We start from the raw sequence: 12,063 nt of genomic DNA, 5'->3' as shown, positions 1-12,063 counted from the left end.
AGGGGGGGGGGGGGGGGGGGGGATCCAGGCACGCTAAAGTAAAATGCTAACAAGTTACAAAGTTATAAAGAAGTACCTCATTCTGTTCTAGCAAGTCAGGTATTTCAGTAACAAAGTATTAACAGGGAGGTTATGAAACAAGTGAACAGCTAGTGTTCTGCAGTAGCCTGCATTGGAACCATACAGTATGGGAACAAGAGTAAGATCCTCTGAAGACGAGATAAATCTGAAAGACAAAAGAAGTTAAGATTGCCAGGTAATTAGAAACACCTTTGATGATCTGTGGCAAACATGCTGCTATTTCAGAGAAGTGATAAGTAACCATTAACTGAAATCCTTCAAGACTGATGCAGACTTGAACAAATACATCCTAATTCTTCCATACATACTTTCCCACCGACGCCTTGCTCAAGGGTGAAGTATCTTTCTAGCCTGTGCAATGAAATTCAAACCATGAAGCAGCTGTCTAAAATTAAAAATGCAACACTGGTGCCACATGCCTCATTTTCGTGTCTGTGGATAATTCTGCCAGAAGTGGTTACCTGCACAATGTAAATAGATTCTAAAAACACAGGCATCCGTAACAGTATGCTACCTCATAGAACTAAAAGCAAATATATTATTGACTTATCTCCGTGGAAGTAACATTAGTGAGCTCTCACACTAGTGCCCTCATTGCACTTACGTTTATCTTATGAGCAGGAACGCAAAATAAACACCAGACTGACTCAAACTGTTCCACTGTTCTCAGATCAACTGCTACTATACTTTCTCCCTCAAAACAGCAATGACTTTACTAGCATGACTACAAAACAGAGATCACGTTTAAATGCTCAGCATCTTCTGCAAAAGCTAGTTCAGAGCTCTAGAAGAGCTTTCCCATTTGTGGAAGCAAGGTGCTCCTGATCAACTAGAAAAAAAACTGAGCAAAGTACAAAAAGCTCATGAGATCTCACCCAAAGGGATAACCAACGTATTTATGGAACAGAAAATTAATATTCCAGATTCTTCGCCAGTATCTCTTCAGCTGCACCAGCAAGATAGTATCATAAGCTAGCACAGCTTAAGAACAAGTGCTTTTACATGCCAAAAACCCAGGGTAACAAAAACAGCACAAGCCATGACTTCCAAATATTTGCAGCAACTCTTCAGGCAGCACACTAGGTATTTAAGAGACAGGATCATTTGGAAGGCCTCACATGACACCCAAGAGTTACCGAGGTATATTCCAGTTTGAAATTCTTCATCAGAAAAGCATCCAGACGCATACAGATGTAGGCAGACATGCACATAGTCTGAAGAAGGTACAAGGGGTTTGGAAAAAGAAAATGAAGTTTTTCTGCTTTTCACAGTTAGAAAAAACACATGGACTTGATTTCCTTGCTTTTACAGAGGTATTACTACAGTCATACAGAAGCTCAACTGAGACACAAGGGCAAAGGCTGCTAAAAAGAATACAAAGACTCCATCTAAAGCCTCATCAGCATGCCCTAGCCATTCAGTCAAGTCAATTTTTAAACTTACCTGAAAAATCCCTTCCTCCAAACAATTCCCATTACCAATACTCTAACATGGTTGAAATTTGCTGAGGATTTACAAATCCAGATTTCTTAAAAAGAACTCGCATTCTTTTCTACATACTAAGAACAACCTTACACTCCAAGTCACTTATCTTCCCCCTCTCTTCCCACAAAAGCCACTTTGCAATTTGGGGAGAACGATCGATCCCAAACAAGAAAAGTGAAACAGAACAAGGTCTTAAAAAAAAAAGATTAGTCTGGATGAGTTTGGTACAATGCTCTGGGTGATGCTCTGTTTGTGCTGAGAAAGGAATATACTCTGAATAATTAGAAAAGATAAGGTGGGCACCTGAAGGAGATAAGGAGACCATCGAGTCAGGAAATCATTGAACAAAGAAAATGGAAAGGTCTACACCACCTAGGTTCCATCTATTGTGAATGGAATGATTAGGTGTCAAAATCAAATGAGTATGTATGTAAAGATGTTGCGTAACCTCTCACGAAAACTGTATAAAATACCTAACTTTTCACTGACAACTCGGGAGCTAGTCTGTCTGGTGCAAACCAGCCAGCTCCCCAACATTGCACGAAATACCTTTGCTGCTTAAAGACAAAATTGGTCTGTGAGCAGTTACTCTGTGCCGTTTTGGCATCAAAAGGAAATAACACGCTTACGCGAACAAACCAGGCGGTTATGGATGGAGCTGGAAGTCAGCGATGTAACCCAAAGGAATATGATCCAGGCAATCAGCAATCCAACAGCATGGGCAAGATGGTTAATCCAGGCCCAATGCTGATATGATACACTACCCTATTCATTTACAGTAGGGTTTAAGCCAATCGCAGCTGCAGAGGGATCAAATTCACCAAGAAACTCAGTCTAAAAATGCCACTGGATAATTACTTTAAGACATGGGCAAAAGGCCAAAACCCACTCCATGTCACTTTCTTAGCATATATTAATGAAGTTTCTACAGCAAACTAGGTATTTTTCAAACAAGAGACAATTTGAGACTCTTCGGAGACAGACATCACTGTTTGCAGGACAAATTACATGAGAAGTACCATGACTAGGAGTGATCAAGTAACACTTTGTTTTAAAAATTAAGATGCTAAGAATTGTGAAGTGTTGTATTTAAAGGGGAAAAAAATGTTTAAAAATGTAGTATAGCCTTGGCACAACTAGAACTAGAGTTCCTGGAGGTGTCAGGGCAGCAATGGCCCTTTGAAAAGCGTTTGAGGGAGAAGCAGTCTTTCAGATCAGCTCAGAAAAGCGGTTCCAGACACAGACACGGTACTGAAGGTCTGGAGATGCTGGTGGGGAAGGCAGATAAACATGGCAAATGGGGGAGGCAGGGGAATGCGCAGCATATACCGACACACCAGAAGCAAATGAAGAATGCGAGATGGATTTGCGACTGCATGCACAAGAAGCCTGAAATAAACCCTTGTGATGGGAATCCAACCAGCCTGCAAAGTTAAAATCAAAGAGGAAAATTTACACATGCTAAGTATCAGACGACATATTTGGGCCTCAGGAAGCCTTTTAAACAGAGCGAGATTTGCCATCTTTTTGTACAAACCAATCAGACAACAGTCCTGTGTCACCTCAGAGCATTTCAAATGACCCTCAACACACGGGCACTCTAAGTCCCTGCTAACTGAACTATTCTGAATAATAGGAACACAGATTTTATGTGTGTTTTATGAGAACTCATAGAGCAACAGTTATGCAAAAATGCTCTGTGATGCACATAAATACATAAGCCTGAGAATTTTTAGTACTGGCATATCCATGTAATGGCTGGTGTTAAAAACATACAGGGATGCTAAAGACAGTAACATAAAGCAAGTAAGCGTGCCTAACAGCCTTCACCAGGTACAATACAGGATTTCTGTCTATGCTATGAATCTTAAGATAACTTGGCCATTATCCATTGTAACACACTGTAGAAGGGTCTAAGCAAGTCAGCAAATTTGCAGACAAAGTATCCTTCATGATGAGCCATGACTTCAGTGAGTATTACCACTATGGTCTTAAAAAAAAAAAAAGCTCCTAACATCTGAGCCAAAAACATATATCCAAGTTGCAAATATGATGGTAATTTCTTGAAAAATGTATCTAAGATAAAATAAGAATAGTTGAGCTATTTGCTTGAAGCTGCCACTGATGCTCTGGGAGCACGATTTACCAGTAACAGCCATGCCAGTCACAGATTTCCAGCATTTTGATAGCAGGCAGTAAATGCAATGCTAACGAACTGACTAATTAGAATAGCATACAAATTGACATCTTGCTAGAACATTTCACATGAATAAAGGACAAGTAAGGCTCTTGCATAAGCTGTTACCTCCAAAATTAGACAAACACAAAGATGTCAGAAAAGCAGCATACACATTTGATAGCTTTTAACCACCAAAACATTACTCCAGAGTTTTGCTGTTTAATAATGCAGTGGTAGAAGTTTTATGATAAACATGATAAAGAAAAATCCATAAACCAATAAAACAAAAGGCAGCTCATGATTTGATGAAGATATGAATAAGTGATTAAACTGCAGATACTTTCCAGCACGTTAGACTATTATCTGCTTGCCCAAAGGGTGAACAGGAACAAAATGTTTGTAGACATAAGAACAACTAGCATTAAAGAACAAGAGTACTAAGAATGTACTACACTCACACTGTTCTGTACAGTAAGAGCTAACATTCCCGAGAATACTATTTTTGTGCGTGTATCTGAATCATCAGTATCAATTCTGCTCATCTCACTGTCAGTAGCTACAAAAAAACTGAAGACATGTGACAGCACAAAAGGAACTGGAGAAGAGTTTTAAGGCAACTCTGAGTGGCAATTCTTTCATCCTACCATAAATCCATGGTTAAAAAGTACGAGCAGCCATTTCTTTGTGAGAGAAACTGATCTGATGTAACTGCCCAATGGCAGCGCTCAGCATCTTTACTCCTCTCAGCTTCCACCTGTGCACTTCAACCGCTTTCAAAAGCACTTTACAAAAGCAACAGACTGATCCTGTAAATGCAGCAAACGTTTCTGCTGCACACAGTTTGAGGGGTTTAAATCTCGTTCAAGGAATGTTTACAACAATAAAAACGACATCGAAATCCTTATCTTGTCTTTGAATGCATGGGGGGCAGGACACAATGAAAAAGGTAGCACTACTATGCTGATGTGACCACATATGCACACATTATAAATCCTAGAAAGCTGCATTTTTCATTTTGGTTCCCCTTCCCTCTCTCTACTTTTTATTTTTGAGAAAGTATGCAGCTGAAAAAAACACTCCTCTTTTCAATACAGGCTTCTGTATGGTCAGAGAAGGAAGACCACTGCACATTATCATGCCATGAGCATGGGAAGGGCAGTAAACTCCTCTGCAACTGGATCTATTTCCACAACGCAGACATACATGCCTTGCACTACCTCATCTCCCAGAGGGCACCCTTGGCGTCCCCCCTGAGCAAGAGGTCATCCTCTCCTCATCCCAGCACCCAGAGGTAAGGACGGGATGAAAACCTGGGAACGGCAGGTTCAGAAAGCAGGTGGTGTAAGTCCCTGCTGTAGAATGACAGAGCAAACCTGACCTGAACGTTTCCTCAGAGGATCCTGCAAGACCCATCTTCTTGCAGAAGGCTTCCTTCAACAAGGACAAATAGTAATTTGTCAAAACCTCACAAACAGAGGAAACAATTGTGGCTATGTGAAGCAATAAAAGGAAGAGTCGAACCTTGCTCAGGCAGAATTGGTGTGATTTTTCACTTGTACATAATGTTTCGATACCCTAGCAATAGGTGTATTAGATTACAATAAAGAACAGATGTTATCTGCACGGGGATAATGTTCCCTGCATTTGTTCAAGCTTAAAAAAAAAAAAAAAAATCACCTCTGGGCAAAGCAAGCACGGAAAATTTCAGCCCCAACCAAAAGTAGAGTTTTTCACAAGGTTAACAACAAAAGAAAACAGAGTCCTAAAGTTCCAGCAGGACCTTAACAACAGCATGGCGAAGGCTGCCCCTCACCAGGAACAAGCTATCTGCTCTCAGCACCTTTGTTCTCCACTAAATCTGTTGATACCCTCTCAAACCTCATATCCCTATTGCCTTCGCTGCACTTGAATGCATTATGTAAAAGAGCCATCTACTTAAAAAAGGAATTCTAATCAGTTTGAGACACTTACTGCTTCTCTTTAGGCTTCAGCTCTTTGAAATAAAAGTTTCCATATCAATATTAAACACGCATGCTTATGCAACAAGTAAATCAAAAGAGGTTCATGAATGCAAAGGGAGAAGAAGAGAAGAAACCCCTTCCAATAGCAATCCGGCCAAGATAAGAGGAGGGCCAGAAGGACAAGTTGCTTACTTATCATGACACTGGAGTACAAAAACGTGAAGTTTTAGAGGGCAGCAGAGCTAATTCAACAGCCTTGCATGGGATTACCTACGTTACCGAACAAAGTAACAACAGTACAACCGTCTTAAAATTGAAAAGATGACAGCTATCGCACAGAGTCTGAAATCACTCCTGCCTGTTGACAGTGGTACACCATTCTTAACCAAGATAATTTGAGAAGCGGTGGCAAAAGACACCACGATCCTACCCCGACCGTCTGTGTTTTAGAACACTTGGTTTGCAGTAGCACAATTTGGGCTCCGAGTAATAACATACCTAACCCACAAGTACATTACCCCAGAAATTAATCAGCCTTCCGTGGCAAAACCTTTTTTAAGACTCAAGTACCCAGCAAGTCACAAACCTCCCCGAAATCCCACATCCCCAGCACCGGGGATGGGAAGGAAGAGCAGGAAAGAAGGAATAATCTTAAATTCACACCCCTGGCGCCGAGCAGCCCCACGCTGCCCCGGCAATCGGCTAAAAGCACAGCTCTCTGTTACGGCAAAGAAGATGGCAGATTGCAAAGCACTAAAGGCGAAGCGGCTCCCAACAAAACCATCCAGGGCATTTTCCAGCGTGTGGGAGAGAGGAGCAGGGAGAGCGCGTTCCGCACCAGCAGCAGCGGAGGGAAGTTGAACTGGGGACAGGCCGGCTGGCCAGCCTTTACCGGAGGGCACAAGGGTTTGCTTTTTAAAAATACCACTAAAAGTTTAGGGACGGCGGGGGCGGCTGGAATTTTGTTGTTACCGCCGAGGGGAAGCGGGGGAGGGAGGCGAGGGGCACCCAGCGCGGCGGGGTCCAGCAGAAGCCCCCGGGGGTGGAGGGGGGCGCTGCCCCGGCTCCCCGGAGCGGCAGCCGGCCCGTCCCCAGCGCGGCCCCAGGGGAGGGGGGGGGGCGCTGCGGGCGGCCTCGACGGGCGGGCGGGAGCCGAGAGCGGATGTTACCTGGGCCGCGGGCGGCGGCGGAGCGGCCGCTCTCCGGGCGCGGCCTGTGGCTGTGGTGAGGGGCGGCGGCGAGGAGGAGGAGGAGGAGGAGGACGGAGGGGGGGGCCTTCCCTCGCCTCAGCCGGCCCCGGTGCGGCGGAGCGGGCCAGGCCTCCGCCCCCCCCGCCCTCCCCTCCCCGGGCCGGGCCGGGCCGGCGCTCACAGGCCCGCGGCACGGGGTGGGGGGCCACGCGGCCGCCCTGTGACGGCCGTCCCTGTCGCCACCCCCGCCGCCTTCCTGGTGGTGGTGGTGGTGGTGCCGCAGCTCCGGCAGCTCGCGCCCCGCGGCCGCCGCCGACACGTCCAGCCGCCACCGCGCATGCGCGACATCCGGGTCCCACACCCCCCCCCCCGGCCGCCGCCACAGCGCGCGCCTCCGCGCCGCCACCCGCCGCCACTGCGCCTGCGCGCCCGCCCGCCCACCGCCCCGCGGCTGGCGCGCCGCCGGCGGCCGGAGAGCGGCGCGGGCGGGCGCGTCTGGGGATTATTTTTGTGGTTGGTGGCCGGATAGCCGGGCGGGCGGGCACGTTTGGGGGTTATTTTTGTGGTTGGCGGCGGCCGCGGCGCTGCGCCGGGAGGCGCAGGTAGCGCTCCTGGGACGGAACAGCAAGCACGGCCGTTAAAAAGGCGCAGCTCCAAAAATGCAACGCGAACAAACGCGCAGGTGCGCAAACGCAACACCCGTAAGGGCAAATACCCAACAATGCCATCCCTGTATATGTACGGCTGCACAAATGCAACCCCCAGAAGTGTAAAGCCCTACAAATGCAACCCCCAGAAAGCTGGAAGCCCTACAAATGCAACCCCAACAAATGCACAGGGCCACAAGTGCAAGCCCCATCAATGTAAAACCCCACAAATGCAACCCCCATAAGTGTAAGACTCCACAAATGCAACACCCGGGAGTTTGAAGCCTTGCAAATGCAACCCCAACAAATGCACGGCCTCACAAATGCAACCTCCACAAGTGCAAAATCCCACAAATGCAACCCCCATAAATTGAGCGCCCTGCAAATGCAACCCCAACAAATGCACAGCCCTGCAAATGCAACCTCCAAATTGCACAACTCCACAAATCCAACCCGCAACAAATGCAACAACTCTTCCATTCCTCATCATCTCATCCAGCAAAAGCAAACTCTCCAAAGGAATCCAGCTGAAAAGGAGAATACTTCTTTTAAATTAGCAAGTTACATCGTTCTACCTTTTTGGTGTTGGACCACCGTTCGAATGCAAGGCAGAAAGGAAAAGGTGCATGAAATACCATATCCACTGCAAAATGCAAGAATTTTTGCTAAATTAAGTGGGGTGTTTCACAAGGTGCTGGGGTGTTATCACAGCTCTTCTGATAAGAATGATGGAAATTTAAAAAAATTGTTATATTGCCATACCAAAATTTCCTGCTCACGCTATTAAATCATTTATAGTCACTTCCACATCCTTAAGATCTTGGTGATGAAAAGCAATGTAAAATGCTGCTATATTTGTCATCTTTTCCTGGGTAGATGTAATTGAAGCCTCTTCACACCAGGATTTGCTGAGTGCATTGCAAATTATCTATTTCTAGAGTTTTTGAAGCATTACGGACGGGAGAAGAGCACTCCAGTTCAACGGGGAGCGTGTGCTGTGCAGGACTTGTGGACTACGGTGCAGCAAATGGATACGGTTCCAGGCTGCCTAGAGCAGCCTCTGTGCCAGCAAGTTACGCAGCAGTGCTTCCCCTCCCTCTCCAAGGTGCATCTTTAAAAAAATAAATAAATCATTTAATAATTTGTAAGCAAGGGTCTCTTCCCCCTTGTGCTTGCAGAACCAGCTGCAGCCCTTCATCCTAGGAGATGATTTGGTCAAATACAGGGATGAAAGCTGCAAAATGGTAATGCTGAGCACCGAGCAGTATAATTTTCAGATTTCCTATTGGTTGTATAATGGCAAATAATAAGTGTAAATACAAGATGTGGCATTTCCATCCATTGGCAATAGCCCTACTTTGCTTTCAAGGCGTACCATGAACCAGAGCTCCACCTAGGCCATGGGGATGCAGCAAAATGCCGTTACTGACTAGGTATTAAAACACCTTTTCAAGAAGCAGCCATCTCTATAGGCAAAAAATTAGTTTTTAAGAGGGGAGAAGAAAGGGTGTTGGGAAATTCAGCGCAATCCTTCACCTTATTTCACAAGCAGGTGTGAACAAGCTGCAAATTCAACAAGGAAATCCCCAACTGCAGCTGGGTTATGGGGTAGTGGGATTAATTCACCTCTATAGCACGAATGTTGTATTAAATCTGAACAAATCTGATTTAGGTAACTTAAAAGTACTGTAAAAGTACAATGCGCCACGGTAACTCTGTGTTTATACCTATCTCTGTTTTGAGGTTTGTAAAGTAATCATTCTGATGTCCTGCTCAACTGGATGGTGAAACAAGGAATTTGGGGGCACACAAGCCGTTGAGCAGGTGCCCCATCAGTCTCTGGTGTCCCAAGCTCAATGCAGTGTCCACAAGCATCCGTGCACGGTGGCTGCTGGGGACACACGGAAAATCCTGCCCCAGCCAGCACCAGCACAGGAGGAAAGGACTAAACGGGAACTGTAAAGAAACTGGGGTGACCACTGGGTAGGTGCTTCACCAGGGAAGATGCTGAGCTGCTGCCTCTGATGCTAAAACGGCACAGAGTAACTGCTCACAGACCAATTTTGTCTTTAAGCAGCAAAGGTATTTATTTTGTGCAATGTTGGGGAGCTGGCTGGTTTGCACCAGACAGACTAGCTCCCGAGTTGTCAGTGAAAAGTTAGGTATTTTATACAGTTTTCGTGAGAGGTTACGCAACATCTTTACATACATACTCATTTGATTTTGACACCTAATCATTCCATTCACAATAGATGGAACCTAGGTGGTGTAGACCTTTCCATTTTCTTTGTTCAATGATTTCCTGACTCGATGGTCTCCTTATCTCCTTCAGGTGCCCACCTTATCTTTTCTAATTATTCAGAGTATATTCCTTTCTCAGCACAAACAGAGCATCACCCAGAGCATTGTACCAAACTCATCCAGACTAATGTTTTTTTTTAAGGCCTTGTTCTGTTTCACCTGGCATTTACCCAAAGCCAAACAGCTCCAGCAACGATTAGACCTGGGAAGGACCTTTGCAACCCATTACAGTGATTTTGAAAGGCTGCAGAGATATCATGTCTGACAAAATGGTACTTTTTCCAACCACCTAAACACCTTTGAACTCAAACTTATTTTTCAAACATCAAATGCAGGGACTAGCAGGATCAATTTAACATGTTGTGGTTTAGCATCCGTCCCCACCCCCCTCCCCAAAATGTTACTTTGATCAAATTTCTGCAACTTGTTTTACCTCAAGATCCCAATCAATATGTTTTTATTATTAATAAAAAATGCATTAAGTTGTTCTAGTGACTATGTGCCAAACCACTGATTTCAGTGAGACCTGGATCAGTCCTAGCACTTCGCCAGAAATTAAGATTTCTAGAATGAAACTATCTGAGGTAAATAATTAATATCCTTTTCCTTATAAATGAGCATAATTCAGTATAAGCAAATTCTTTTAAAAGTCTGTTTAAAAAAAAGAAATGCTCCCAAATGAAGATCGTTGTTTCTTCTGCATTGACAGATGAAGCGTCCTACCGTGGGCCATGGGGAATGGTTGATAGCAAAGGCTGAACCACCTTGAGCATCAAGGATCCCTTTTCTAGCTGTATTTAGAGCTCAGACTTGATCTCAGGCTCTCCATCCTCAGCGCAGACTGCACCACACTCGGAGCAGCAAACCATTTTTCGTGCTGCAGGTAACTTATTTTTCAACCTTCTTTGCAAACTCACATGGACTTCAGCAGAAGGAAGATTTCCCCTCACTCCCTTTGATCAGTGCTCATCCCTTCCGTTAGCAGCTACATGTAAAACGCAGGAACCATCTCCGCTGTTACAAAACTCTTCAAGTCTTATTTCCTCCCTCCTCCTCTTTCCCGTAACATAAAAAGCTTCTTTCGCACTTTATCAAGTCCCTCCGCTGGTACCAGCTAAAAAAGGAACCAAATTTAGAGGAACTCTTCCAGGAAAGCAGAAGAATATTTAAAACAAGTTACGAAGCTTAAAAAGAAATCTATCTTCATTTACATACCCAGAACTTGTTAAAACACCCTCCTGGTCCTTACAGGACCAGGCTAGAGTCCTTTATCTGCTGTCAGATGGAATACTCTCAGGAACATGTATTTGAAGGCAAGGTAATTAACAAATGGTTAATGGAAAGATAAACTCATTGAGAAAGCAGACAATTTATGGTCCAAGTTTTTCAGTCCTTACTGGCACACATGTTCCCATTAATTTTCAATATTCAAGTCTCACTAGCAGTCCGATTTCTGAAGTCATTTAGCATCCAGACTGAGAGAGAAGAGTGGACCACACCAGGCAAAGACACATGGTTTCTGCTGAGAAAGAGGCAACTGTAACCTGATTACCACTACTACAATAGATTAAATTGAAAATACAGGAAATTCACATAACTCCAGCACTAAATGTACCCTCATTCCACAACACACCAAAAAGGAACTATTTCAAAAAATGACAGCCACACAGTTAACCTGGCTTTCGATACGGACCAAGCAGCTTGTAGCTCTTTTTCTCAGCTTAGACAAAAGGAGCATTTCCTCCCTCAACTGAATAAATTGCCATAAATAACGCACTAACGCATCAAATCTGTGCAACAAAGTCCCCAGACCTAATACCTGAAGAGGACCTGATCTGCTGCTTTGATACACTCTTCCCCTTGCTGTTCTTCATCTAAACTGCCCTATTCTTACTTAGGATTTAGATCCTAAAACATATTTAGAATGTAGCTATGCAGTAGGACTGACTCAATGTATCAGCAAAGTGCTGTTAAAAAGGGGAGGTGGGGGTGGTGTCCCAGGCAGCTCCCCATTTCCGGCCAAGCCCTTGTGCAGCCTCCTTCGTGCAGCCCTTGTACAACTTGTGCAGCAAGACAGCTCGCTAATCAACTTGGCAATCCAGCCAAAAATTAGTCCAGAGGCCATCTTCTTGCAGGCTAGCAAGAACCAGTGGTTGTTCAACCAGGCAAGCACTGGGCTGGCACACTGAGCTGGATCACAGGGGCACCGGGAGCCTGTG

At 44.9% G+C, this 12,063-nt stretch overlaps 1 protein-coding gene across 4 annotated transcripts in view; it reads right to left on the bottom strand.

Annotated features, from left to right (window-relative positions):
* The window catches only part of SMAD4 (SMAD family member 4), a 29,191-nt gene extending 21,949 nt beyond the window's left edge, over positions 1–7,242 (bottom strand). For 2 of the 4 annotated variants that reach the window (XM_056324265.1, XM_056324268.1), the window contains exon 1: positions 6,876–7,242. The gene's annotated coding sequence lies outside the window, so the exon portion shown is untranslated. Of the gene's footprint in view, positions 1–76; positions 227–6,875 lie in introns of all 4 variants that reach the window. The other 2 variants (XM_056324266.1, XM_056324267.1) reach the window with 2 other exon arrangements.
* Positions 7,243–12,063: the final 4,821 nt, after the last annotated feature.

This window comes from Falco biarmicus, chromosome Z, assembly GCF_023638135.1.
Source record: "Falco biarmicus isolate bFalBia1 chromosome Z, bFalBia1.pri, whole genome shotgun sequence".
NCBI classification, from domain to species: Eukaryota; Metazoa; Chordata; class Aves; order Falconiformes; family Falconidae; genus Falco; species Falco biarmicus.
This window is presented reverse-complemented; position numbering and strand designations above follow the sequence as displayed.